The sequence below is a fragment of the Cornus florida genome, unplaced genomic scaffold, assembly GCF_030987335.1.
Source record: "Cornus florida cultivar Cherokee Brave unplaced genomic scaffold, ASM3098733v1 CherokeeBrave_3.0.0_Hap2_Chr01, whole genome shotgun sequence".
Taxonomy (NCBI): Eukaryota; Viridiplantae; Streptophyta; class Magnoliopsida; order Cornales; family Cornaceae; genus Cornus; species Cornus florida.
This window is the reverse complement of record NW_026775571.1, coordinates 24,399,357-24,408,290: the sequence shown is the minus strand read 5'-3', so window position 1 is coordinate 24,408,290 and position 8,934 is coordinate 24,399,357. Positions and strand designations below refer to the sequence as shown.

Here is an 8,934-nt window from a genome sequence, read left to right as displayed (position 1 = left end):
CACTTTACCTATATAGAATCAAAGAATACACATTTTGACATAAAAAGACTACAAAATGGCATCTCATGCTAACACTTGCATGAAATGCTAACTTAAAGCTACAAGCCATCCCAATGAACGCTAAGCATTACGAACCAAGTCTTCATACCTGTCAAAACCCCCAGTAACTTCTGGGTGAGTAAGCAAGACTAACAAGTTTACTCGTAGAGAATGAGTATGCATGACTTGATTTTTTTAAAGATTTTTAGACTTACATGCAATAATTCAAAGGGATCATGCCATCTAATGTCTATGTCAAGAATTTGACTCAGGGATCATCCTAAGCTACTCATACAATTGAAATAGATTACACGACATGCAAGCATACCAGTTAAAAGTGTACTAAATGAAGATGAAAGTATGTGAGGTAAGTATACAAAACACAGGCATACTAACAAGATGGGAAACACACAAGGCAAGTATACAAGACAAGAGTACACTAAACAGAATCTATGTACAAGAAGCAAGTATGCAGTTCTAAGTATGCTAAATAAGATTTAAATACATAAGTAAGCATAACATCTATGCAGTTAAACAAGGTGGGAAAATACTCCATAAAACACGACATAGTTCTTAGATCTTTAAAAGATAACACTAGAAGTCTAAGAGTTTAGCGATTTGCATGTTGATATAAATCATTACTCGCGGTCCATGCCACCTAGAATCTAAGTCAAATTACACGTAGAGGATCATTTCTAAGTCATGGTAGCATAAAGTAATATGAAACAAGATAACAAAGAAATTTAACAAGTTTGAAACAATTCAATTAACATGACAAGGACAAGGCATGAAATCAAGGATAAGGCATAGTATCAATGAAATCAAACAAGGTTGGAACATTTCATATAACAAGAAAAGAGTTTTAAATCTTCAAGGAATAGCAACTTGAAATTTAAAGAGTGAAATCAACCAATGTGGAAACTTGGATATCGCTCAGATTAAAACTGCTCTCATGGGATCACTTTAGGGCTACTAACCCATGGGTACCTTCTCCAAGTGCGTACTATAGAAAACCAAAATCTTGGGATTACTTTAGGGCTACTAACCCATGGGTACCTTCCCCGAGTATGCACTATCGTGTAGAGGGACTTTCCCTTGTACTAGAACCAAGTCCTAGCCATGTCAATTTTGATTGATATCACCAAGTTTCCAAAATCAACATGTTGTGCAAGTCAAGATAGCATTAAGACACAAGTAATGCATTGAAAACATTTTATGCACAACTAAGATTTTGGAAATATACAAGTCATGCCCTAAGTTCTCAATTAACATGGCATGTGAAATGTCAAGAAATTATAGTATGCATCTACATAGACTACAACTAGGATATATGTCACTTAGAATCCATCGATGTAGAAATACCACAAGTATAAGATTAATGATTTAATTATTTACTAAGCAATACATGGATAATTAAATCATTCAAAGACAATTGTGCCAGTTCATTAAGTACATTAATGAAATTAAGATACACGGGGTCTAGTTACATGATGTAAAGCTAATAGTTCCATGGAATACAAGTCACAACTAAGTGAACTAAGGCCCATACGAGTAAAACAAGTAAGTGTAAGTCTCTAACTTTTCCAATTGTTCTCAATTTAATACACGTGAAGGAACATGTCAAGGAAATCATATATGCAAGGTTGGAAACCTAAGCAAGTGCATAGAACCATTGAATGGATTTTAATTATTTCATTTAATTAAAATCTCTAGATTTTGAAACTCGTCCAAATGATCTCAAATTAATATATGTTATTAAACATGTCAAGACTTGATTTAAGAGTATGATACAAGTACATTCTATACAAGTTACAGCCATGTGTATTAAACTTTAATACAAGAAAAATAATAATTGAAAGGCTTCAAAACCAAATCAAATATTCTAGATTTAATATATGTGAAACTATATTGCATGCACATCAAGAATTTCAAGTCGGAAATCCAACGGGATGAATAGTACACTTGGAGCAATTTAATTAATCTAATAAATTAAATATTACTAGATTTCAAAACTTCTCCGATTACTCTCAATTTAATCTATGTTGAAGAGCATGCTAGGGCCTAATATAATATGCTATCACGTGTTGATTTAAAGCTAGATAAGGCCACATGATTTAATATTTTATTCAAGATAAATATTAATTAAAATCTTCATTTCTTGTCCAAATAATCTAGATTTAATATATGTCAATCTACATAGCAATGGGTAATATTCTATCATGCCACATGATTAAACAAAGCTATGGATAACCGGGAAAATTAAATCCTTCACAAGAAAAATAAATAATAAAATCTCTAGATTTTGAATCCAAGCATGTAATCAAGTTATATAAGCATCACAAGCATGTAGTATAGCAAGAATTTAAATTATAACACCCCTTACCTCAATTTGGGATGAAAATCCCAAATCCCCACTGGAAGAAAAGTGTTCCGAATCCTCCGAAATCGAAGGGTTTTGATGGGGACAACACGATCTACATGAATCCGAAGGAAGCCCCATGAAAATCACAACTTGACTTCAAATCCAAACTCAAGAAGTGGTCAGAAATGAATTCTAATAAGGGGGAATGGTAGAACACATCGAGGGGAACAAAAACCGTGAAGGTCGAAGACTTTTCACTTAGGAAAAGTAAATCAAAGGAGGAGAGAGAAGGTGGAAGCTCCATGGGCATCCATGGCTGTTTCAGGTCGTGCAAGGAGAGTGGGGAAGATGAAAAATAAAATATTTCACCCCCCTTTTAAAGAAATCTCAAAAAGTGCCCCGAACGGGCCCCGCCGGGTTCGGAAAAATGCAATTTGAGCAAAAGCACTCAAATGGCAAAACTTCGTTAACAAAAAAGATTCAAAATAAGAAAATATGAACAAAGGAAGAAACGGCATCAAAAATTGAGTTCTGAGCAGAAAGTTATGCCCTGAACAAGTTCGGCGGCAATAGGATCCAGAAACTTTGAAACTGGAGAAAAATGACCAGAAGGAAATTCTATGAATTTACTAGTCAACAAAAAGTGAAAATGAATTTTGTACGAGGATCCAGGCCCCAAACAAGATATTTTGCATTAACTTTCGTTAATTGCACAATGGCCCCTACAAAAAGGGTTAACTGTGAAACTGCCCCAGAATGAAAATATCTTCCAAAAGATATTTTCTTAGATATCCCTGAAATAAAATATCTTCAAAAGATATTTACGAAAAAGACCCCAAGAAAAGAAAATAATTCAAAAGAATTGTGCATCCATGCCCTTATGTACACCAGGAGCAACCAGAGTACTTTCTTTCAAAAGTAAAGATACGTATTTCGAGGAAACCATTGAAGATGAAGGCACGTGAAGTCAAAAACTAACTCCGAGCATGAGAAGTGAGGTTGTGCCAACAATGTGACAAATGGGGAAAAGACAGAATAGGGAAAAAGACGAAACAGGGAAAAGGACGAAAGGCGCATAGTGTCCGAAAAGTGAAAATGCAGAAATGACTCGGTCCTCAAAAGAAGTTGTCAATCCACGGAAAAGAGTCTCGGAAACCATTTCCGAGCACCCAAGATGACACTAAGCAACAAGAAACAGAGCTCAAAAAAGAAAATTAAACAGAAAAAATTTATCCGTAAAATTTCAGGAAAAAGGAAAGGAAGGCAAATGACAGGGTCGTTACATAAGCTATAAATTTTTATTTGAAGTGGTAAAGGACCTTTGTGAGCTTTTCTTTACTCATCCCTTAGTTAAATCGTCGGCCCGCGTGGAGGCTTGTATTTCAATTCTTAGATAAATCGTTGGCCCGCGTGGAGGCAATTTACTTTTCTTGCATATCGTTTAAGCATGGGAGTATGAGAACATTGAATGTGGATGAAGTTTATTGATTATTGACTTGTTGTGAAGGTGAAGTATTTGTGTCATTGCTTGTTATATTGCATTGTGCATGTATGGTCGTAGATCATTGAGACCCACTCTTGTCCCTTTAAATTTTCATCTTGAATCCATTGTTCGAAATCCTAGGCGAAGAGGTAGTTCTAGTCAATCCATTTAATCAATGGAAGGACACAATGAGGACCATGTGGAGGACTTTAGTCACATAGACCAACAAGGTATCCTCTACCCCAATGTGCATCATGATAACATGCAAGTTCCATTAGGCATGCCAAGGCCATATGTTCACCCACCACAACAACAAGGTCAAGTTCCATTAGGAATGCCAAGGCCAATCTATTCTCCACTACCTCTCTTCATTCAAGGCAACCAAGGTGCCCATGTTGCACCTCTAATTGCTAATCCTCCTCTTGCTTTAAGAGATCACTATGTGCCTAATGAATATAATGTACCCACATGCATTCAATTGCCACCATTTAGAGCACACCACTATGAAATCAAGCCACAAACCATCCAAATGCTTCCTAATTATCATGGACTTTCAAGTGAAGAACCTTACAAGCATTTGGATGAGTTTCTTGAAGTATGTTCCACCGTAAAATATACGGACATGCCGGGAGAGGTATTAAGGCTTAAACTTTTTCCATTCACCCTTAAAGACAAGGCAAAATATTGGTTTAACAATCTTAGGCCTTTTCCAATAACTTCTTGGGCGGAAATGCAACAAGAGTTCTTAAAGAAGTACTACTCAGTTTCTAAGACCAATGCCATGAGAACCTCAATTCGAGAATTTTCACATAGGGATGGAGAAACATTTCATAAGGCATGGGAACGCTTTAATGAATTGCTTAGGAAGTGTCCACATCATGACATGCCCAAATGGCAATTAGTTCAATATTTCTTTGAGAGCTTATCGGACAATTAAAAAGGCATAGTTGATGCTTCCATGGGTGGCTCTTACATTGATAAGCATGAGGATAACGTGTGGCGTCTTTATGAGAGTATGAGTGAAAATTCTTTGCATCGTACTTTATCTTTGAAGAGTGGTAGAAATTCTAGTGGTAGGAAGAGTGTTGGCTTACATCAAGTTAACCACTCCAATGAAATTGCCGCCAAAATGAAATCATTATCTCAAAGGTTTAATCAATTTTTGATCAACCAAAACTCGGTGAATCAAGTATCTTCCTTCCCTAACCATTCTCATCATGCATCTAATGAGACATGTATGACTTGTTCAAGTGTTTTACATTCTACTTCCAATTGTCCCCATAGACATGTGCAAAGTGAGCATTATGAACAAGCAAATGCTGTTTTTACTAATCAAGGGAACAATCCTTATGGAAATCATTACAATCCTAGTTGGAGAAATCACCCGAATTTCTCTTGGAAAAACCAAGGGGAGGGCTCAAACCCTTCCCAAGACAGTTTTCAAGGAAAATACATTCCTACCTCCACTACAAGGCCAAGGTTCCCAAGGTTTTAGATCATCATATCAATCACAAGGAAACCAATTTTCAAATTCTCATTTTCCTAATCAACCATCATATTCCCAAGGAAATGTTAGAAGTCCCGCTTTTGAAGAGAAAGTTTTGACCGCTTCGGGCACTCTTGAGGCAAATACACAATTACTTTATTCTCACTCTCAATCCATTGCAAAGCTAGAAACCCAAGTAGGTCAAATAGATAGCACTTTAAACATAAGAGAGAAGGGAAAAATGCCTTTGAATGCCCCACAAAAGCAACAATGTGTTGTGGAGATTCATTCCTCATCGGAAGGTCACACAATAGAGCATGTCAATGCGGTGACTACCTTGAGAAGTGGAAGGATTGTGGACAACCAAGTGGGTATGTCTAATGAAGAGAGTGAATCGGTGCAACAACAAGTTGACACCTGTCCCGTTTCATATCATATTCCTATTTCATTGCATGTGCATAACCATATAAATGAGAATGTGTTAAAAAGTGATTTTGAAAAGAAAGATTTGCAAAATAATTTGAAAACTTCTTGTGTTGAAGAGACTTCAAAGAAAAATTCTGAAAAGGTTTTTGAACCAAAAGCTCCATTTCCGAATGCCTTAAAAGGATCCATTTCAAATGACAAGCAAAAGACCAAAGTCAATGAATCATGGACGTGTTTAGGCAAGTGAAAGTCAATCTTCCACTTTTGGATACAATCAAGCAAATTCCGGCTTATGCCAAATTCTTGAAAGACTTGTATATCCAAAAGAGGAAGAACAAAAGCCAAGCACCTAGGAAAGTGGTCTTAACCAAGCAAGTGAGCTCAATTTTGTAGCATAACACTCTTCCAAGGTTTAAGGACCCCGATTCACCTACTACTTCATGCATCATTAGTGATCATATCATTAATCGGGCTCTTCTTGACCTATGAGCAAGTGTTAATCTTCTTCCATACTCAGTATATGTCAAATTAGGCTTAGGAGACTTAAAACCGGCATCGGTAGTTTTGCAATTAGCCGACTGATCAATCAAAAAGCCTAGGGGTATCATCGAGGACGTATTGATTAAAATTGATAAATTCTTCTTTCCCGTTGATTTCGTTGTCATTGACACGGAACCGGTTCCAAATCCTAAGAGCCAAATTCCCATTATCCTTGGCCGTCCTTTCTTAGCAACTGCGAATGCCAACATCAATTGTAGAACGGGGATAATGAAGATCTCATTTGGCCATATGAAGGTAAAGTTGAATATTTTCAATTCAACCCCCCCAATTCATTTGATAAGCATGAAGAGATTAATGTTGTAGAAAAAATGTCATGACCTTAAAAGTGAAGGAATTGAGTTTTTGTGTGAGACCAAAGTTTCTAAAAGTCCATCTTCAACCTTGAAACCAAAGAAAGTTGTTTCAAAATCTTGTTTTGAAGGGGCGTGGAAGCCCAAAGATTGTTTTGACCAAGGACCGAAAACGTCTTTTGAGCTTAATCCAACAAGTTCCTTAAAGAACCATTTGTTGGGTGGAGTTCAAAACACTTATCACCCCATTGAGGAGGGGATGCACTACAAGATGTTTGATCCGGGTTAAAAGAGCCCAACGTCTTGGTAGAGACGTTAAAGACTAGCAAAACATTTCGTAGGGTGTCAAAACCCTATTCCTCCCTCATTTCTATCTTTAATTTCAAGTGTTGCGAAGTCTAACACTAGAAAATTTTCAACCTGCATCCACCTGTATCCAAATCACCTCTCTGTCCCATCGTTCAAACTTATTCTCAGATCGATCATAAGTTCTTAGATCGATCCAAACTTCAAGTCCGATCGATCTTGAGTTCCAACACTTAGAAAAATTTCTGAACCCAAAAACCTGCATCTTTTAGCTCTTTGTCAGATCGATCGAATATTTTGTTCAGATCAATCTCTGTTCTTCATCTCACTATCTTTGACTTTGTTTTGACTTTTTAATTTTAAAATTCCAAAAATATATATTTTTTATTATTTATTTTATTTTCCAAAAATCCGAAAAAGATTTTATATTATTTTAATTCTTCAAAACAAAAATCCAAAAATTTTTATTTTTAATTTTTAATTTTTAGTTTTAAATTTTAAAATTTTTATTTTAATTTAAATTTTAAAAAAAAAAAATTTTAAAAAGTTTTCAAAGAGAGATCATTTCAGTTCGATCGATCTGAGGTCTTAGTTCGATCGATCGAACTGGTTTAGGGAAGTTTTTAAAAATGAAACCGAGGGTGACTGTCCACATCATAGATCTGTGACTATCCTCGTTCTTCGCAGAGTTCGATCGATCGAACATATTTCTCAGATCGATCTAGTGAGATCGATCGAACTTAGTTTCTCAGTTTCTCAGATCGATCATTTGAGATCTATCTCATAATTTTTATGATAGATCGAACTTTACAGATTTCATATACACATTCCATGCATCTTATCGTGTGTCTATGCTATCTTATTCATGCCCAATGCCTGTGATTCTCCACATTGGATGCATTTTACACTTATACTGCTTAGCATAATCACATCCTATTACTACTACAGATTCATGTCATTTATCTATTTTGTCTATCTTACTTGACATACATGATTCCATTTTATGCTTTAAATTCTTTATTCTGGCACTGACTTCCCTTGCAAGTTTTTAATTATTTTTCAGGCCATGGCTAGAGTCAAGACTATAGCCCGCGGACACTATCACCGCCGAGGCAGGCAAACTTTGGATGACGAGCCAGGTCCATCTCATCATAAATGTGCTTTTATTTAAAGGGCTTAAATGTGACTAAATTGTGCTAGATAAAAGGAATACATGATTATTTTCATTGTATAATTAATGTGATTGATGATCTTGATATGAATGCTACTTGTTGCAAAATTTCCATGTTAAAGTAGCTTATCTTGGATTGTGTGACTTGAATTGCTAGCATGCATTTATTGTTAATGAAGACTAAATTTGTGAAAGGTATTTGGAAATTGCATGCCATCAAGGAAAATTCAAAAGCTACTTCATTTGGATTTGTTTTAAAGTAGCTATATCTAGAGAGTCATTTATGTGCCTTTGTGTTCTTAAAATGATTCACTTACATTCTTGGAATCACTAGCACATAAAATGAAACTATTTGAACTGGAAGATAATTGGATCAAATCTGGAAAGTTAAGTTCTATTTCAATGAGGATATTTACTGGTTTTGCATGCCTGCACAAACCGGTTGACCGAAACTAAAACAGGATAGCCGAAATGGCCATTTCGGCAGTCTTAAAATGTACATCAGATGACCGATATAAGCAAACATGAATTGCTTCAGAAATATAAACCAGCCGACCGATGGAGTCATTTCGGTCGACTGATGTGTGTGGAGCACCAGTACTTGAAGGGTTTTAAAATCTATATCATAATATGCATTGTGAATCATTATTGGTAATTAAGCTAGAATGTGTTCCCAAGAGTTCAACCAATAAAATGCATTGTATATATGTCTTTGTGCACATATGACTTTGAATTAAAGTAATAAGAATGCTACATGCTTTTACATGAAATGACTTTTATCAAATGTATGACTTATTGATTTCATATCTA

The 8,934-nt window shown here is 35.7% G+C and overlaps 1 pseudogene; it reads right to left on the bottom strand.

The window, feature by feature from the left end:
* Window positions 1-4,670: 4,670 nt before the first annotated feature.
* LOC132283439 (small nucleolar RNA R71) lies at window positions 4,671-4,769 on the bottom strand (annotated as a pseudogene).
* Window positions 4,770-8,934: the final 4,165 nt, after the last annotated feature.